The 14,445-nt window shown below is 48.3% G+C and overlaps 35 non-coding genes across 35 annotated transcripts; all 35 read left to right on the top strand.

Moving 5' to 3' along the window:
* The first annotated feature begins 336 nt into the window (after nucleotides 1-336).
* On the top strand, nucleotides 337-408 carry trnah-gug (transfer RNA histidin (anticodon GUG)). The gene has a single exon. It is a non-coding gene; the product is annotated as a tRNA-His (tRNA).
* A 299-nt stretch (nucleotides 409-707) lies between these two features.
* trnay-gua (transfer RNA tyrosine (anticodon GUA)) lies at nucleotides 708-796 on the top strand. The gene is given in 2 exon segments: nucleotides 708-744; nucleotides 761-796. It is a non-coding gene; the product is annotated as a tRNA-Tyr (tRNA).
* A 140-nt stretch (nucleotides 797-936) lies between these two features.
* Nucleotides 937-1,009, top strand: trnar-acg (transfer RNA arginine (anticodon ACG)). Its single transcript has one exon. It is a non-coding gene; the product is annotated as a tRNA-Arg (tRNA).
* A 381-nt stretch (nucleotides 1,010-1,390) lies between these two features.
* On the top strand, nucleotides 1,391-1,462 carry trnah-gug (transfer RNA histidin (anticodon GUG)). Its single transcript has one exon. It is a non-coding gene; the product is annotated as a tRNA-His (tRNA).
* Nucleotides 1,463-1,761: 299 nt separating this feature from the next.
* On the top strand, nucleotides 1,762-1,850 carry trnay-gua (transfer RNA tyrosine (anticodon GUA)). Its single transcript is given in 2 exon segments — nucleotides 1,762-1,798; nucleotides 1,815-1,850. It is a non-coding gene; the product is annotated as a tRNA-Tyr (tRNA).
* Nucleotides 1,851-1,990: 140 nt separating this feature from the next.
* trnar-acg (transfer RNA arginine (anticodon ACG)) lies at nucleotides 1,991-2,063 on the top strand. Its single transcript has one exon. It is a non-coding gene; the product is annotated as a tRNA-Arg (tRNA).
* Nucleotides 2,064-2,444: 381 nt separating this feature from the next.
* Nucleotides 2,445-2,516, top strand: trnah-gug (transfer RNA histidin (anticodon GUG)). Its single transcript has one exon. It is a non-coding gene; the product is annotated as a tRNA-His (tRNA).
* Nucleotides 2,517-2,815: 299 nt separating this feature from the next.
* trnay-gua (transfer RNA tyrosine (anticodon GUA)) lies at nucleotides 2,816-2,904 on the top strand. The gene is given in 2 exon segments: nucleotides 2,816-2,852; nucleotides 2,869-2,904. It is a non-coding gene; the product is annotated as a tRNA-Tyr (tRNA).
* A 140-nt stretch (nucleotides 2,905-3,044) lies between these two features.
* trnar-acg (transfer RNA arginine (anticodon ACG)) lies at nucleotides 3,045-3,117 on the top strand. Its single transcript has one exon. It is a non-coding gene; the product is annotated as a tRNA-Arg (tRNA).
* A 381-nt stretch (nucleotides 3,118-3,498) lies between these two features.
* trnah-gug (transfer RNA histidin (anticodon GUG)) lies at nucleotides 3,499-3,570 on the top strand. The gene has a single exon. It is a non-coding gene; the product is annotated as a tRNA-His (tRNA).
* Nucleotides 3,571-3,869: 299 nt separating this feature from the next.
* Nucleotides 3,870-3,958, top strand: trnay-gua (transfer RNA tyrosine (anticodon GUA)). The gene is given in 2 exon segments: nucleotides 3,870-3,906; nucleotides 3,923-3,958. It is a non-coding gene; the product is annotated as a tRNA-Tyr (tRNA).
* A 140-nt stretch (nucleotides 3,959-4,098) lies between these two features.
* trnar-acg (transfer RNA arginine (anticodon ACG)) lies at nucleotides 4,099-4,171 on the top strand. The gene has a single exon. It is a non-coding gene; the product is annotated as a tRNA-Arg (tRNA).
* Nucleotides 4,172-4,552: 381 nt separating this feature from the next.
* Nucleotides 4,553-4,624, top strand: trnah-gug (transfer RNA histidin (anticodon GUG)). The gene has a single exon. It is a non-coding gene; the product is annotated as a tRNA-His (tRNA).
* A 299-nt stretch (nucleotides 4,625-4,923) lies between these two features.
* On the top strand, nucleotides 4,924-5,012 carry trnay-gua (transfer RNA tyrosine (anticodon GUA)). Its single transcript is given in 2 exon segments — nucleotides 4,924-4,960; nucleotides 4,977-5,012. It is a non-coding gene; the product is annotated as a tRNA-Tyr (tRNA).
* Nucleotides 5,013-5,152: 140 nt separating this feature from the next.
* trnar-acg (transfer RNA arginine (anticodon ACG)) lies at nucleotides 5,153-5,225 on the top strand. Its single transcript has one exon. It is a non-coding gene; the product is annotated as a tRNA-Arg (tRNA).
* A 752-nt stretch (nucleotides 5,226-5,977) lies between these two features.
* On the top strand, nucleotides 5,978-6,066 carry trnay-gua (transfer RNA tyrosine (anticodon GUA)). Its single transcript is given in 2 exon segments — nucleotides 5,978-6,014; nucleotides 6,031-6,066. It is a non-coding gene; the product is annotated as a tRNA-Tyr (tRNA).
* Nucleotides 6,067-6,206: 140 nt separating this feature from the next.
* trnar-acg (transfer RNA arginine (anticodon ACG)) lies at nucleotides 6,207-6,279 on the top strand. The gene has a single exon. It is a non-coding gene; the product is annotated as a tRNA-Arg (tRNA).
* Nucleotides 6,280-6,660: 381 nt separating this feature from the next.
* On the top strand, nucleotides 6,661-6,732 carry trnah-gug (transfer RNA histidin (anticodon GUG)). Its single transcript has one exon. It is a non-coding gene; the product is annotated as a tRNA-His (tRNA).
* Nucleotides 6,733-7,031: 299 nt separating this feature from the next.
* trnay-gua (transfer RNA tyrosine (anticodon GUA)) lies at nucleotides 7,032-7,120 on the top strand. The gene is given in 2 exon segments: nucleotides 7,032-7,068; nucleotides 7,085-7,120. It is a non-coding gene; the product is annotated as a tRNA-Tyr (tRNA).
* Nucleotides 7,121-7,260: 140 nt separating this feature from the next.
* Nucleotides 7,261-7,333, top strand: trnar-acg (transfer RNA arginine (anticodon ACG)). The gene has a single exon. It is a non-coding gene; the product is annotated as a tRNA-Arg (tRNA).
* A 381-nt stretch (nucleotides 7,334-7,714) lies between these two features.
* Nucleotides 7,715-7,786, top strand: trnah-gug (transfer RNA histidin (anticodon GUG)). Its single transcript has one exon. It is a non-coding gene; the product is annotated as a tRNA-His (tRNA).
* A 299-nt stretch (nucleotides 7,787-8,085) lies between these two features.
* On the top strand, nucleotides 8,086-8,174 carry trnay-gua (transfer RNA tyrosine (anticodon GUA)). The gene is given in 2 exon segments: nucleotides 8,086-8,122; nucleotides 8,139-8,174. It is a non-coding gene; the product is annotated as a tRNA-Tyr (tRNA).
* A 140-nt stretch (nucleotides 8,175-8,314) lies between these two features.
* On the top strand, nucleotides 8,315-8,387 carry trnar-acg (transfer RNA arginine (anticodon ACG)). Its single transcript has one exon. It is a non-coding gene; the product is annotated as a tRNA-Arg (tRNA).
* Nucleotides 8,388-8,768: 381 nt separating this feature from the next.
* trnah-gug (transfer RNA histidin (anticodon GUG)) lies at nucleotides 8,769-8,840 on the top strand. The gene has a single exon. It is a non-coding gene; the product is annotated as a tRNA-His (tRNA).
* Nucleotides 8,841-9,139: 299 nt separating this feature from the next.
* Nucleotides 9,140-9,228, top strand: trnay-gua (transfer RNA tyrosine (anticodon GUA)). The gene is given in 2 exon segments: nucleotides 9,140-9,176; nucleotides 9,193-9,228. It is a non-coding gene; the product is annotated as a tRNA-Tyr (tRNA).
* Nucleotides 9,229-9,822: 594 nt separating this feature from the next.
* trnah-gug (transfer RNA histidin (anticodon GUG)) lies at nucleotides 9,823-9,894 on the top strand. Its single transcript has one exon. It is a non-coding gene; the product is annotated as a tRNA-His (tRNA).
* Nucleotides 9,895-10,193: 299 nt separating this feature from the next.
* trnay-gua (transfer RNA tyrosine (anticodon GUA)) lies at nucleotides 10,194-10,282 on the top strand. The gene is given in 2 exon segments: nucleotides 10,194-10,230; nucleotides 10,247-10,282. It is a non-coding gene; the product is annotated as a tRNA-Tyr (tRNA).
* A 965-nt stretch (nucleotides 10,283-11,247) lies between these two features.
* trnay-gua (transfer RNA tyrosine (anticodon GUA)) lies at nucleotides 11,248-11,336 on the top strand. The gene is given in 2 exon segments: nucleotides 11,248-11,284; nucleotides 11,301-11,336. It is a non-coding gene; the product is annotated as a tRNA-Tyr (tRNA).
* A 140-nt stretch (nucleotides 11,337-11,476) lies between these two features.
* Nucleotides 11,477-11,549, top strand: trnar-acg (transfer RNA arginine (anticodon ACG)). The gene has a single exon. It is a non-coding gene; the product is annotated as a tRNA-Arg (tRNA).
* Nucleotides 11,550-11,930: 381 nt separating this feature from the next.
* On the top strand, nucleotides 11,931-12,002 carry trnah-gug (transfer RNA histidin (anticodon GUG)). Its single transcript has one exon. It is a non-coding gene; the product is annotated as a tRNA-His (tRNA).
* A 299-nt stretch (nucleotides 12,003-12,301) lies between these two features.
* Nucleotides 12,302-12,390, top strand: trnay-gua (transfer RNA tyrosine (anticodon GUA)). The gene is given in 2 exon segments: nucleotides 12,302-12,338; nucleotides 12,355-12,390. It is a non-coding gene; the product is annotated as a tRNA-Tyr (tRNA).
* A 140-nt stretch (nucleotides 12,391-12,530) lies between these two features.
* Nucleotides 12,531-12,603, top strand: trnar-acg (transfer RNA arginine (anticodon ACG)). Its single transcript has one exon. It is a non-coding gene; the product is annotated as a tRNA-Arg (tRNA).
* Nucleotides 12,604-13,355: 752 nt separating this feature from the next.
* trnay-gua (transfer RNA tyrosine (anticodon GUA)) lies at nucleotides 13,356-13,444 on the top strand. The gene is given in 2 exon segments: nucleotides 13,356-13,392; nucleotides 13,409-13,444. It is a non-coding gene; the product is annotated as a tRNA-Tyr (tRNA).
* A 140-nt stretch (nucleotides 13,445-13,584) lies between these two features.
* Nucleotides 13,585-13,657, top strand: trnar-acg (transfer RNA arginine (anticodon ACG)). The gene has a single exon. It is a non-coding gene; the product is annotated as a tRNA-Arg (tRNA).
* A 381-nt stretch (nucleotides 13,658-14,038) lies between these two features.
* trnah-gug (transfer RNA histidin (anticodon GUG)) lies at nucleotides 14,039-14,110 on the top strand. The gene has a single exon. It is a non-coding gene; the product is annotated as a tRNA-His (tRNA).
* The last annotated feature ends 335 nt before the right edge of the window (nucleotides 14,111-14,445 follow it).

Below are 14,445 nucleotides of genomic sequence, written 5' to 3'. Positions count from 1 at the left end.
GTACATGTTTCTTCTTCTCTGTCATTTATTTATTTACTTGCTGTTTTCATTTGCCTCTGTGTACGCCCGGAAATGTACACTTCAAAGGTGCCGCAGGATAGGCCGTCTTCCGTAATGTTTCCAAAGCTGCCCCCGGCTCATGCTTATGTTTGTCTTTCATGGGACCTCTTTTATTCATTCTCTTCCTTCCTCATATCTCATTCGAGGCAAATGCCCTTACCTGACGACAGGGGCGGCACACCTCCGCACACCCTTCTTCCAACCTCACACCGTGTTCACTGACATAACTGCAGAGACCGAGCACATATCTAAAGCTGGGTACATGTGCCCTTTCAAGCTGTGATCGTATAGTGGTGAGTACTCTGCGTTGTGGCCGCAGCAACCCCGGTTCGAATCCGGGTCACAGCAACACTGTGGCAGCCAGAGTGCTTCGAAGATTTTTGGAAAAAGAAAGAAAAGGTGCCACGGCCACAACAAAATCCACTAGGGTGTTTGGATCACAATTTCACACCATTCACACTTCAATTGATTGGGGTGGGGAGGGGGCGTGCTACGGCCCGGACACTTAGCCGAGGACAATGCACTCTGCCAGTGGTAAGGAGCCGGCAAAATAAGGGAGACAATAATTCATTTAAAATGTTTCCTTTTCCCAGTTTTAGGCTTTGGTAGAAGAATACACAAGTCATGGAGCTGTCAACATGCATCCTCCTTCGATAGCTCAGTTGGTAGAGCGGAGGACTGTAGAACCAGTAAAACAGGTATCCTTAGGTCGCTGGTTCAACTCCGGCTCGAAGGACTGCCATTGTTTTTCATCTGCCCAGAGCGGGACTCTATTTCATCACTGTACTCGGCTATGGCTTTGGCCACTGCCATCTACTGTGGATGGGACATCTGAGTCGTTGCATCACGTGTGTTTCCACACGTGACCATCAAAGAGGGCTAGTGGCGCAATGGATAACGCGTCTGAGTACGGATCAGAAGATTCTAGGTTCAACTCCTGGCTAGCTCAAAAAATCCTAGTCTTTAATATTCTCCCAGTCACAACCATGGTAGTGTACATGTTTCTTCTTCTCTGTCATTTATTTATTTACTTGCTGTTTTCATTTGCCTCTGTGTACGCCCGGAAATGTACACTTCAAAGGTGCCGCAGGATAGGCCGTCTTCCGTAATGTTTCCAAAGCTGCCCCCGGCTCATGCTTATGTTTGTCTTTCATGGGACCTCTTTTATTCATTCTCTTCCTTCCTCATATCTCATTCGAGGCAAATGCCCTTACCTGACGACAGGGGCGGCACACCTCCGCACACCCTTCTTCCAACCTCACACCGTGTTCACTGACATAACTGCAGAGACCGAGCACATATCTAAAGCTGGGTACATGTGCCCTTTCAAGCTGTGATCGTATAGTGGTGAGTACTCTGCGTTGTGGCCGCAGCAACCCCGGTTCGAATCCGGGTCACAGCAACACTGTGGCAGCCAGAGTGCTTCGAAGATTTTTGGAAAAAGAAAGAAAAGGTGCCACGGCCACAACAAAATCCACTAGGGTGTTTGGATCACAATTTCACACCATTCACACTTCAATTGATTGGGGTGGGGAGGGGGCGTGCTACGGCCCGGACACTTAGCCGAGGACAATGCACTCTGCCAGTGGTAAGGAGCCGGCAAAATAAGGGAGACAATAATTCATTTAAAATGTTTCCTTTTCCCAGTTTTAGGCTTTGGTAGAAGAATACACAAGTCATGGAGCTGTCAACATGCATCCTCCTTCGATAGCTCAGTTGGTAGAGCGGAGGACTGTAGAACCAGTAAAACAGGTATCCTTAGGTCGCTGGTTCAACTCCGGCTCGAAGGACTGCCATTGTTTTTCATCTGCCCAGAGCGGGACTCTATTTCATCACTGTACTCGGCTATGGCTTTGGCCACTGCCATCTACTGTGGATGGGACATCTGAGTCGTTGCATCACGTGTGTTTCCACACGTGACCATCAAAGAGGGCTAGTGGCGCAATGGATAACGCGTCTGAGTACGGATCAGAAGATTCTAGGTTCAACTCCTGGCTAGCTCAAAAAATCCTAGTCTTTAATATTCTCCCAGTCACAACCATGGTAGTGTACATGTTTCTTCTTCTCTGTCATTTATTTATTTACTTGCTGTTTTCATTTGCCTCTGTGTACGCCCGGAAATGTACACTTCAAAGGTGCCGCAGGATAGGCCGTCTTCCGTAATGTTTCCAAAGCTGCCCCCGGCTCATGCTTATGTTTGTCTTTCATGGGACCTCTTTTATTCATTCTCTTCCTTCCTCATATCTCATTCGAGGCAAATGCCCTTACCTGACGACAGGGGCGGCACACCTCCGCACACCCTTCTTCCAACCTCACACCGTGTTCACTGACATAACTGCAGAGACCGAGCACATATCTAAAGCTGGGTACATGTGCCCTTTCAAGCTGTGATCGTATAGTGGTGAGTACTCTGCGTTGTGGCCGCAGCAACCCCGGTTCGAATCCGGGTCACAGCAACACTGTGGCAGCCAGAGTGCTTCGAAGATTTTTGGAAAAAGAAAGAAAAGGTGCCACGGCCACAACAAAATCCACTAGGGTGTTTGGATCACAATTTCACACCATTCACACTTCAATTGATTGGGGTGGGGAGGGGGCGTGCTACGGCCCGGACACTTAGCCGAGGACAATGCACTCTGCCAGTGGTAAGGAGCCGGCAAAATAAGGGAGACAATAATTCATTTAAAATGTTTCCTTTTCCCAGTTTTAGGCTTTGGTAGAAGAATACACAAGTCATGGAGCTGTCAACATGCATCCTCCTTCGATAGCTCAGTTGGTAGAGCGGAGGACTGTAGAACCAGTAAAACAGGTATCCTTAGGTCGCTGGTTCAACTCCGGCTCGAAGGACTGCCATTGTTTTTCATCTGCCCAGAGCGGGACTCTATTTCATCACTGTACTCGGCTATGGCTTTGGCCACTGCCATCTACTGTGGATGGGACATCTGAGTCGTTGCATCACATGTGTTTCCACACGTGACCATCAAAGAGGGCTAGTGGCGCAATGGATAACGCGTCTGAGTACGGATCAGAAGATTCTAGGTTCAACTCCTGGCTAGCTCAAAAAATCCTAGTCTTTAATATTCTCCCAGTCACAACCATGGTAGTGTACATGTTTCTTCTTCTCTGTCATTTATTTATTTACTTGCTGTTTTCATTTGCCTCTGTGTACGCCCGGAAATGTACACTTCAAAGGTGCCGCAGGATAGGCCGTCTTCCGTAATGTTTCCAAAGCTGCCCCCGGCTCATGCTTATGTTTGTCTTTCATGGGACCTCTTTTATTCATTCTCTTCCTTCCTCATATCTCATTCGAGGCAAATGCCCTTACCTGACGACAGGGGCGGCACACCTCCGCACACTCTTCTTCCAACCTCACACCGTGTTCACTGACATAACTGCAGAGACCGAGCACATATCTAAAGCTGGGTACATGTGCCCTTTCAAGCTGTGATCGTATAGTGGTGAGTACTCTGCGTTGTGGCCGCAGCAACCCCGGTTCGAATCCGGGTCACAGCAACACTGTGGCAGCCAGAGTGCTTCGAAGATTTTTGGAAAAAGAAAGAAAAGGTGCCAGGGCCACAACAAAATCCACTAGGGTGTTTGGATCACAATTTCACACCATTCACACTTCAATTGATTGGGGTGGGGAGGGGGCGTGCTACGGCCCGGACACTTAGCCGAGGACAATGCACTCTGCCAGTGGTAAGGAGCCGGCAAAATAAGGGAGACAATAATTCATTTAAAATGTTTCCTTTTCCCAGTTTTAGGCTTTGGTAGAAGAATACACAAGTCATGGAGCTGTCAACATGCATCCTCCTTCGATAGCTCAGTTGGTAGAGCGGAGGACTGTAGAACCAGTAAAACAGGTATCCTTAGGTCGCTGGTTCAACTCCGGCTCGAAGGACTGCCATTGTTTTTCATCTGCCCAGAGCGGGACTCTATTTCATCACTGTACTCGGCTATGGCTTTGGCCACTGCCATCTACTGTGGATGGGACATCTGAGTCGTTGCATCACGTGTGTTTCCACACGTGACCATCAAAGAGGGCTAGTGGCGCAATGGATAACGCGTCTGAGTACGGATCAGAAGATTCTAGGTTCAACTCCTGGCTAGCTCAAAAAATCCTAGTCTTTAATATTCTCCCAGTCACAACCATGGTAGTGTACATGTTTCTTCTTCTCTGTCATTTATTTATTTACTTGCTGTTTTCATTTGCCTCTGTGTACGCCCGGAAATGTACACTTCAAAGGTGCCGCAGGATAGGCCGTCTTCCGTAATGTTTCCAAAGCTGCCCCCGGCTCATGCTTATGTTTGTCTTTCATGGGACCTCTTTTATTCATTCTCTTCCTTCCTCATATCTCATTCGAGGCAAATGCCCTTACCTGACGACAGGGGCGGCACACCTCCGCACACTCTTCTTCCAACCTCACACCGTGTTCACTGACATAACTGCAGAGACCGAGCACATATCTAAAGCTGGGTACATGTGCCCTTTCAAGCTGTGATCGTATAGTGGTGAGTACTCTGCGTTGTGGCCGCAGCAACCCCGGTTCGAATCCGGGTCACAGCAACACTGTGGCAGCCAGAGTGCTTCGAAGATTTTTGGAAAAAGAAAGAAAAGGTGCCACGGCCACAACAAAATCCACTAGGGTGTTTGGATCACAATTTCACACCATTCACACTTCAATTGATTGGGGTGGGGAGGGGGCGTGCTACGGCCCGGACACTTAGCCGAGGACAATGCACTCTGCCAGTGGTAAGGAGCCGGCAAAATAAGGGAGACAATAATTCATTTAAAATGTTTCCTTTTCCCAGTTTTAGGCTTTGGTAGAAGAATACACAAGTCATGGAGCTGTCAACATGCATCCTCCTTCGATAGCTCAGTTGGTAGAGCGGAGGACTGTAGAACCAGTAAAACAGGTATCCTTAGGTCGCTGGTTCAACTCCGGCTCGAAGGACTGCCATTGTTTTTCATCTGCCCAGAGCGGGACTCTATTTCATCACTGTACTCGGCTATGGCTTTGGCCACTGCCATCTACTGTGGATGGGACATCTGAGTCGTTGCATCACGTGTGTTTCCACACGTGACCATCAAAGAGGGCTAGTGGCGCAATGGATAACGCGTCTGAGTACGGATCAGAAGATTCTAGGTTCAACTCCTGGCTAGCTCAAAAAATCCTAGTCTTTAATATTCTCCCAGTCACAACCATGGTAGTGTACATGTTTCTTCTTCTCTGTCATTTATTTATTTACTTGCTGTTTTCATTTGCCTCTGTGTACGCCCGGAAATGTACACTTCAAAGGTGCCGCAGGATAGGCCGTCTTCCGTAATGTTTCCAAAGCTGCCCCCGGCTCATGCTTATGTTTGTCTTTCATGGGACCTCTTTTATTCATTCTCTTCCTTCCTCATATCTCATTCGAGGCAAATGCCCTTACCTGACGACAGGGGCGGCACACCTCCGCACACCCTTCTTCCAACCTCACACCGTGTTCACTGACATAACTGCAGAGACCGAGCACATATCTAAAGCTGGGTACATGTGCCCTTTCAAGCTGTGATCGTATAGTGGTGAGTACTCTGCGTTGTGGCCGCAGCAACCCCGGTTCGAATCCGGATCACAGCAACACTGTGGCAGCCAGAGTGCTTCGAAGATTTTTGGAAAAAGAAAGAAAAGGTGCCACGGCCACAACAAAATCCACTAGGGTGTTTGGATCACAATTTCACACCATTCACACTTCAATTGATTGGGGTGGGGAGGGGGCGTGCTACGGCCCGGACACTTAGCCGAGGACAATGCACTCTGCCAGTGGTAAGGAGCCGGCAAAATAAGGGAGACAATAATTCATTTAAAATGTTTCCTTTTCCCAGTTTTAGGCTTTGGTAGAAGAATACACAAGTCATGGAGCTGTCAACATGCATCCTCCTTCGATAGCTCAGTTGGTAGAGCGGAGGACTGTAGAACCAGTAAAACAGGTATCCTTAGGTCGCTGGTTCAACTCCGGCTCGAAGGACTGCCATTGTTTTTCATCTGCCCAGAGCGGGACTCTATTTCATCACTGTACTCGGCTATGGCTTTGGCCACTGCCATCTACTGTGGATGGGACATCTGAGTCGTTGCATCACATGTGTTTCCACACGTGACCATCAAAGAGGGCTAGTGGCGCAATGGATAACGCGTCTGAGTACGGATCAGAAGATTCTAGGTTCAACTCCTGGCTAGCTCAAAAAATCCTAGTCTTTAATATTCTCCCAGTCACAACCATGGTAGTGTACATGTTTCTTCTTCTCTGTCATTTATTTATTTACTTGCTGTTTTCATTTGCCTCTGTGTACGCCCGGAAATGTACACTTCAAAGGTGCCGCAGGATAGGCCGTCTTCCGTAATGTTTCCAAAGCTGCCCCCGGCTCATGCTTATGTTTGTCTTTCATGGGACCTCTTTTATTCATTCTCTTCCTTCCTCATATCTCATTCGAGGCAAATGCCCTTACCTGACGACAGGGGCGGCACACCTCCGCACACTCTTCTTCCAACCTCACACCGTGTTCACTGACATAACTGCAGAGACCGAGCACATATCTAAAGCTGGGTACATGTGCCCTTTCAAGCTGTGATCGTATAGTGGTGAGTACTCTGCGTTGTGGCCGCAGCAACCCCGGTTCGAATCCGGGTCACAGCAACACTGTGGCAGCCAGAGTGCTTCGAAGATTTTTGGAAAAAGAAAGAAAAGGTGCCACGGCCACAACAAAATCCACTAGGGTGTTTGGATCACAATTTCACACCATTCACACTTCAATTGATTGGGGTGGGGAGGGGGCGTGCTACGGCCCGGACACTTAGCCGAGGACAATGCACTCTGCCAGTGGTAAGGAGCCGGCAAAATAAGGGAGACAATAATTCATTTAAAATGTTTCCTTTTCCCAGTTTTAGGCTTTGGTAGAAGAATACACAAGTCATGGAGCTGTCAACATGCATCCTCCTTCGATAGCTCAGTTGGTAGAGCGGAGGACTGTAGAACCAGTAAAACAGGTATCCTTAGGTCGCTGGTTCAACTCCGGCTCGAAGGACTGCCATTGTTTTTCATCTGCCCAGAGCGGGACTCTATTTCATCACTGTACTCGGCTATGGCTTTGGCCACTGCCATCTACTGTGGATGGGACATCTGAGTCGTTGCATCACGTGTGTTTCCACACGTGACCATCAAAGAGGGCTAGTGGCGCAATGGATAACGCGTCTGAGTACGGATCAGAAGATTCTAGGTTCAACTCCTGGCTAGCTCAAAAAATCCTAGTCTTTAATATTCTCCCAGTCACAACCATGGTAGTGTACATGTTTCTTCTTCTCTGTCATTTATTTATTTACTTGCTGTTTTCATTTGCCTCTGTGTACGCCCGGAAATGTACACTTCAAAGGTGCCGCAGGATAGGCCGTCTTCCGTAATGTTTCCAAAGCTGCCCCCGGCTCATGCTTATGTTTGTCTTTCATGGGACCTCTTTTATTCATTCTCTTCCTTCCTCATATCTCATTCGAGGCAAATGCCCTTACCTGACGACAGGGGCGGCACACCTCCGCACACTCTTCTTCCAACCTCACACCGTGTTCACTGACATAACTGCAGAGACCGAGCACATATCTAAAGCTGGGTACATGTGCCCTTTCAAGCTGTGATCGTATAGTGGTGAGTACTCTGCGTTGTGGCCGCAGCAACCCCGGTTCGAATCCGGGTCACAGCAACACTGTGGCAGCCAGAGTGCTTCGAAGATTTTTGGAAAAAGAAAGAAAAGGTGCCACGGCCACAACAAAATCCACTAGGGTGTTTGGATCACAATTTCACACCATTCACACTTCAATTGATTGGGGTGGGGAGGGGGCGTGCTACGGCCCGGACACTTAGCCGAGGACAATGCACTCTGCCAGTGGTAAGGAGCCGGCAAAATAAGGGAGACAATAATTCATTTAAAATGTTTCCTTTTCCCAGTTTTAGGCTTTGGTAGAAGAATACACAAGTCATGGAGCTGTCAACATGCATCCTCCTTCGATAGCTCAGTTGGTAGAGCGGAGGACTGTAGAACCAGTAAAACAGGTATCCTTAGGTCGCTGGTTCAACTCCGGCTCGAAGGACTGCCATTGTTTTTCATCTGCCCAGAGCGGGACTCTATTTCATCACTGTACTCGGCTATGGCTTTGGCCACTGCCATCTACTGTGGATGGGACATCTGAGTCGTTGCATCACGTGTGTTTCCACACGTGACCATCAAAGAGGGCTAGTGGCGCAATGGATAACGCGTCTGAGTACGGATCAGAAGATTCTAGGTTCAACTCCTGGCTAGCTCAAAAAATCCTAGTCTTTAATATTCTCCCAGTCACAACCATGGTAGTGTACATGTTTCTTCTTCTCTGTCATTTATTTATTTACTTGCTGTTTTCATTTGCCTCTGTGTACGCCCGGAAATGTACACTTCAAAGGTGCCGCAGGATAGGCCGTCTTCCGTAATGTTTCCAAAGCTGCCCCCGGCTCATGCTTATGTTTGTCTTTCATGGGACCTCTTTTATTCATTCTCTTCCTTCCTCATATCTCATTCGAGGCAAATGCCCTTACCTGACGACAGGGGCGGCACACCTCCGCACACCCTTCTTCCAACCTCACACCGTGTTCACTGACATAACTGCAGAGACCGAGCACATATCTAAAGCTGGGTACATGTGCCCTTTCAAGCTGTGATCGTATAGTGGTGAGTACTCTGCGTTGTGGCCGCAGCAACCCCGGTTCGAATCCGGGTCACAGCAACACTGTGGCAGCCAGAGTGCTTCGAAGATTTTTGGAAAAAGAAAGAAAAGGTGCCACGGCCACAACAAAATCCACTAGGGTGTTTGGATCACAATTTCACACCATTCACACTTCAATTGATTGGGGTGGGGAGGGGGCGTGCTACGGCCCGGACACTTAGCCGAGGACAATGCACTCTGCCAGTGGTAAGGAGCCGGCAAAATAAGGGAGACAATAATTCATTTAAAATGTTTCCTTTTCCCAGTTTTAGGCTTTGGTAGAAGAATACACAAGTCATGGAGCTGTCAACATGCATCCTCCTTCGATAGCTCAGTTGGTAGAGCGGAGGACTGTAGAACCAGTAAAACAGGTATCCTTAGGTCGCTGGTTCAACTCCGGCTCGAAGGACTGCCATTGTTTTTCATCTGCCCAGAGCGGGACTCTATTTCATCACTGTACTCGGCTATGGCTTTGTCCACTGCCATCTACTGTGGATGGGACATCTGAGTCGTTGCATCACGTGTGTTTCCACACGTGACCATCAAAGAGGGCTAGTGGCGCAATGGATAACGCGTCTGAGTACGGATCTGAAGATTCTAGGTTCAACTCCTGGCTAGCTCAAAAAATCCTAGTCTTTAATATTCTCCCAGTCACAACCATGGTAGTGTACATGTTTCTTCTTCTCTGTCATTTATTTATTTACTTGCTGTTTTCATTTGCCTCTGTGTACGCCCGGAAATGTACACTTCAAAGGTGCCGCAGGATAGGCCGTCTTCCGTAATGTTTCCAAAGCTGCCCCCGGCTCATGCTTATGTTTGTCTTTCATGGGACCTCTTTTATTCATTCTCTTCCTTCCTCATATCTCATTCGAGGCAAATGCCCTTACCTGACGACAGGGGCGGCACACCTCCGCACACTCTTCTTCCAACCTCACAGGGTGTTCACTGACATAACTGCAGAGACCGAGCACATATCTAAAGCTGGGTACATGTGCCCTTTCAAGCTGTGATCGTATAGTGGTGAGTACTCTGCGTTGTGGCCGCAGCAACCCCGGTTCGAATCCGGGTCACAGCAACACTGTGGCAGCCAGAGTGCTTCGAAGATTTTTGGAAAAAGAAAGAAAAGGTGCCACGGCCACAACAAAATCCACTAGGGTGTTTGGATCACAATTTCACACCATTCACACTTCAATTGATTGGGGTGGGGAGGGGGCGTGCTACGGCCCGGGCACTTAGCCGAGGACAATGCACTCTGCCAGTGGTAAGGAGCCGGCAAAATAAGGGAGACAATAATTCATTTAAAATGTTTCCTTTTCCCAGTTTTAGGCTTTGGTAGAAGAATACACAAGTCATGGAGCTGTCAACATGCATCCTCCTTCGATAGCTCAGTTGGTAGAGCGGAGGACTGTAGAACCAGTAAAACAGGTATCCTTAGGTCGCTGGTTCAACTCCGGCTCGAAGGACTGCCATTGTTTTTCATCTGCCCAGAGCGGGACTCTATTTCATCACTGTACTCGGCTATGGCTTTGGCCACTGCCATCTACTGTGGATGGGACATCTGAGTCGTTGCATCACGTGTGTTTCCACACGTGACCATCAAAGAGGGCTAGTGGTGCAATGGATAACGCGTCTGAGTACGGATCAGAAGATTCTAGGTTCAACTCCTGGCTAGCTCAAAAAATCCTAGTCTTTAATATTCTCCCAGTCACAACCATGGTAGTGTACATGTTTCTTCTTCTCTGTCATTTATTTATTTACTTGCTGTTTTCATTTGCCTCTGTGTACGCCCGGAAATGTACACTTCAAAGGTGCCGCAGGATAGGCCGTCTTCCGTAATGTTTCCAAAGCTGCCCCCGGCTCATGCTTATGTTTGTCTTTCATGGGACCTCTTTTATTCATTCTCTTCCTTCCTCATATCTCATTCGAGGCAAATGCCCTTACCTGACGACAGGGGCGGCACACCTCCGCACACCCTTCTTCCAACCTCACACCGTGTTCACTGACATAACTGCAGAGACCGAGCACATATCTAAAGCTGGGTACATGTGCCCTTTCAAGCTGTGATCGTATAGTGGTGAGTACTCTGCGTTGTGGCAGCAGCAACCCCGGTTCGAATCCGGGTCACAGCAACACTGTGGCAGCCAGAGTGCTTCGAAGATTTTTGGAAAAAGAAAGAAAAGGTGCCACGGCCACAACAAAATCCACTAGGGTGTTTGGATCACAATTTCACACCATTCACACTTCAATTGATTGGGGTGGGGAGGGGGCGTGCTACGGCCCGGACACTTAGCCGAGGACAATGCACTCTGCCAGTGGTAAGGAGCCGGCAAAATAAGGGAGACAATAATTCATTTAAAATGTTTCCTTTTCCCAGTTTTAGGCTTTGGTAGAAGAATACACAAGTCATGGAGCTGTCAACATGCATCCTCCTTCGATAGCTCAGTTGGTAGAGCGGAGGACTGTAGAACCAGTAAAACAGGTATCCTTAGGTCGCTGGTTCAACTCCGGCTCGAAGGACTGCCATTGTTTTTCATCTGCCCAGAGCGGGACTCTATTTCATCACTGTACTCGGCTATGGCTTTGGCCACTGCCATCTACTGTGGATGGGACATCTGAGTCGTTGCATCACGTGTGTTTCCACACGTGACCATCAAAGAGGGCTAGTGGCGCAATGGATAACGCGTCTGAGTACGGATCAGAAGATTCTAGGTTCAACTCCTGGCTAGCTCAAAAAATCCTAGTCTTTAATATTCTCCCAGTCACAACCATGGTAGTGTACATGTTTCTTCTTCTCTGTCATTTATTTATTTACTTGCTGTTTTCATTTGCCTCTGTGTACGCCCGGAAATGTACACTTCAAAGGTGCCGCAGGATAGGCCGTCTTCCGTAATGTTTCCAAAGCTGCCCCCGGCTCATGCTTATGTTTGTCTTTCATGGGACCTCTTTTATTCATTCTCTTCCTTCCTCATATCTCATTCGAGGCAAATGCCCTTACCTGACGACAGGGGCGGCACACCTCCGCACACCCTTCTTCCAACCTCACACCGTGTTCACTGACATAACTGCAGAGACCGAGCACATATCTAAAGCTGGGTACATGTGCCCTTTCAAGCTGTGATCGTATAGTGGTGAGTACTCTGCGTTGTGGCCGCAGCAACCCCGGTTCGAATCCGGGTCACAGCAACACTGTGGCAGCCAGAGTGCTTCGAAGATTTTTGGAAAAAGAAAGAAAAGGTGCCACGGCCACAACAAAATCCACTAGGGTGTTTGGATCACAATTTCACACCATTCACACTTCAATTGATTGGGGTGGGGAGGGGGCGTGCTACGGCCCGGACACTTAGCCGAGGACAATGCACTCTGCCAGTGGTAAGGAGCCGGCAAAATAAGGGAGACAATAATTCATTTAAAATGTTTCCTTTTCCCAGTTTTAGGCTTTGGTAGAAGAATACACAAGTCATGGAGCTGTCAACATGCATCCTCCTTCGATAGCTCAGTTGGTAGAGCGGAGGACTGTAGAACCAGTAAAACAGGTATCCTTAGGTCGCTGGTTCAACTCCGGCTCGAAGGACTGCCATTGTTTTTCATCTGCCCAGAGCGGGACTCTATTTCATCACTGTACTCGGCTATGGCTTTGGCCACTGCCATCTACTGTGGATGGGACATCTGAGTCGTTGCATCACGTGTGTTTCCACACGTGACCATCAAAGAGGGCTAGTGGCGCAATGGATAACGCGTCTGAGTACGGATCAGAAGATTCTAGGTTCAACTCCTGGCTAGCTCAAAAAATCCTAGTCTTTAATATTCTCCCAGTCACAACCATGGTAGTGTACATGTTTCTTCTTCTCTGTCATTTATTTATTTACTTGCTGTTTTCATTTGCCTCTGTGTACGCCCGGAAATGTACACTTCAAAGGTGCCGCAGGATAGGCCGTCTTCCGTAATGTTTCCAAAGCTGCCCCCGGCTCATGCTTATGTTTGTCTTTCATGGGACCTCTTTTATTCATTCTCTTCCTTCCTCATATCTCATTCGAGGCAAATGCCCTTACCTGACGACAGGGGCGGCACACCTCCGCACACTCTTCTTCCAACCTCACACCGTGTTCACTGACATAACTGCAGAGACCGAGCACATATCTAAAGCTGGGTACATGTGCCCTTTCAAGCTGTGATCGTATAGTGGTGAGTACTCTGCGTTGTGGCCGCAGCAACCCAGGTTCGAATCCGGGTCACAGCAACACTGTGGCAGCCAGAGTGCTTCGAAGATTTTTGGAAAAAGAAAGAAAAGGTGCCACGGCCACAACAAAATCCACTAGGGTGTTTGGATCACAATTTCACACCATTCACACTTCAATTGATTGGGGTGGGGAGGGGGCGTGCTACGGCCCGGACACTTAGCCGAGGACAATGCACTCTGCCAGTGGTAAGGAGCCGGCAAAATAAGGGAGACAATAATTCATTTAAAATGTTTCCTTTTCCCAGTTTTAGGCTTTGGTAGAAGAATACACAAGTCATGGAGCTGTCAACATGCATCCTCCTTCGATAGCTCAGTTGGTAGAGCGGAGGACTGTAGAACCAGTAAAACAGGTATCCTTAGGTCGCTGGTTCAACTCCGGCTCGAAGGACTGCCATTGTTTTTCATCTGCCCAGAGCGGGACTCTATTTCATCACTGTACTCGGCTATGGCTTTGGCCACTGCCATCTACTGTGGATGGGACATCTGAGTCGTTGCATCACGTGTGTTTCCACACGTGACCATCAAAGAGGGCTAGTGGCGCAATGGATAACGCGTCTGAGTACGGATCAGAAGATTCTAGGTTCAACTCCTGGCTAGCTCAAAAAATCCTAGTCTTTAATATTCTCCCAGTCACAACCATGGTAGTGTACATGTTTCTTCTTCTCTGTCATTTATTTATTTACTTGCTGTTTTCATTTGCCTCTGTGTACGCCCGGAAATGTACACTTCAAAGGTGCCGCAGGATAGGCCGTCTTCCGTAATGTTTCCAAAGCTGCCCCCGGCTCATGCTTATGTTTGTCTTTCATGGGACCTCTTTTATTCATTCTCTTCCTTCCTCATATCTCATTCGAGGCAAATGCCCTTACCTGACGACAGGGGCGGCACACCTCCGCACACCCTTCTTCCAACCTCACACCGTGTTCACTGACATAACTGCAGAGACCGAGCACATATCTAAAGCTGGGTACATGTGCCCTTTCAAGCTGTGATCGTATAGTGGTGAGTACTCTGCGTTGTGGCCGCAGCAACCCCGGTTCGAATCCGGGTCACAGCAACACTGTGGCAGCCAGAGTGCTTCGAAGATTTTTGGAAAAAGAAAGAAAAGGTGCCACGGCCACAACAAAATCCACTAGGGTGTTTGGATCACAATTTCACACCATTCACACTTCAATTGATTGGGGTGGGGAGGGGGCGTGCTACGGCCCGGACACTTAGCCGAGGACAATGCACTCTGCCAGTGGTAAGGAGCCGGCAAAATAAGGGAGACAATAATTCATTTAAAATGTTTCCTTTTCCCAGTTTTAGGCTTTGGTAGAAGAATACACAAGTCATGGAGCTGTCAACATGCATCCTCCTTCGATAGCTCAGTTGGTAGAGCGGAGGACTGTA

This window comes from Cololabis saira, unplaced genomic scaffold, assembly GCF_033807715.1.
Source record: "Cololabis saira isolate AMF1-May2022 unplaced genomic scaffold, fColSai1.1 scf185, whole genome shotgun sequence".
Taxonomy (NCBI): Eukaryota; Metazoa; Chordata; class Actinopteri; order Beloniformes; family Belonidae; genus Cololabis; species Cololabis saira.
This window is presented reverse-complemented; position numbering and strand designations above follow the sequence as displayed.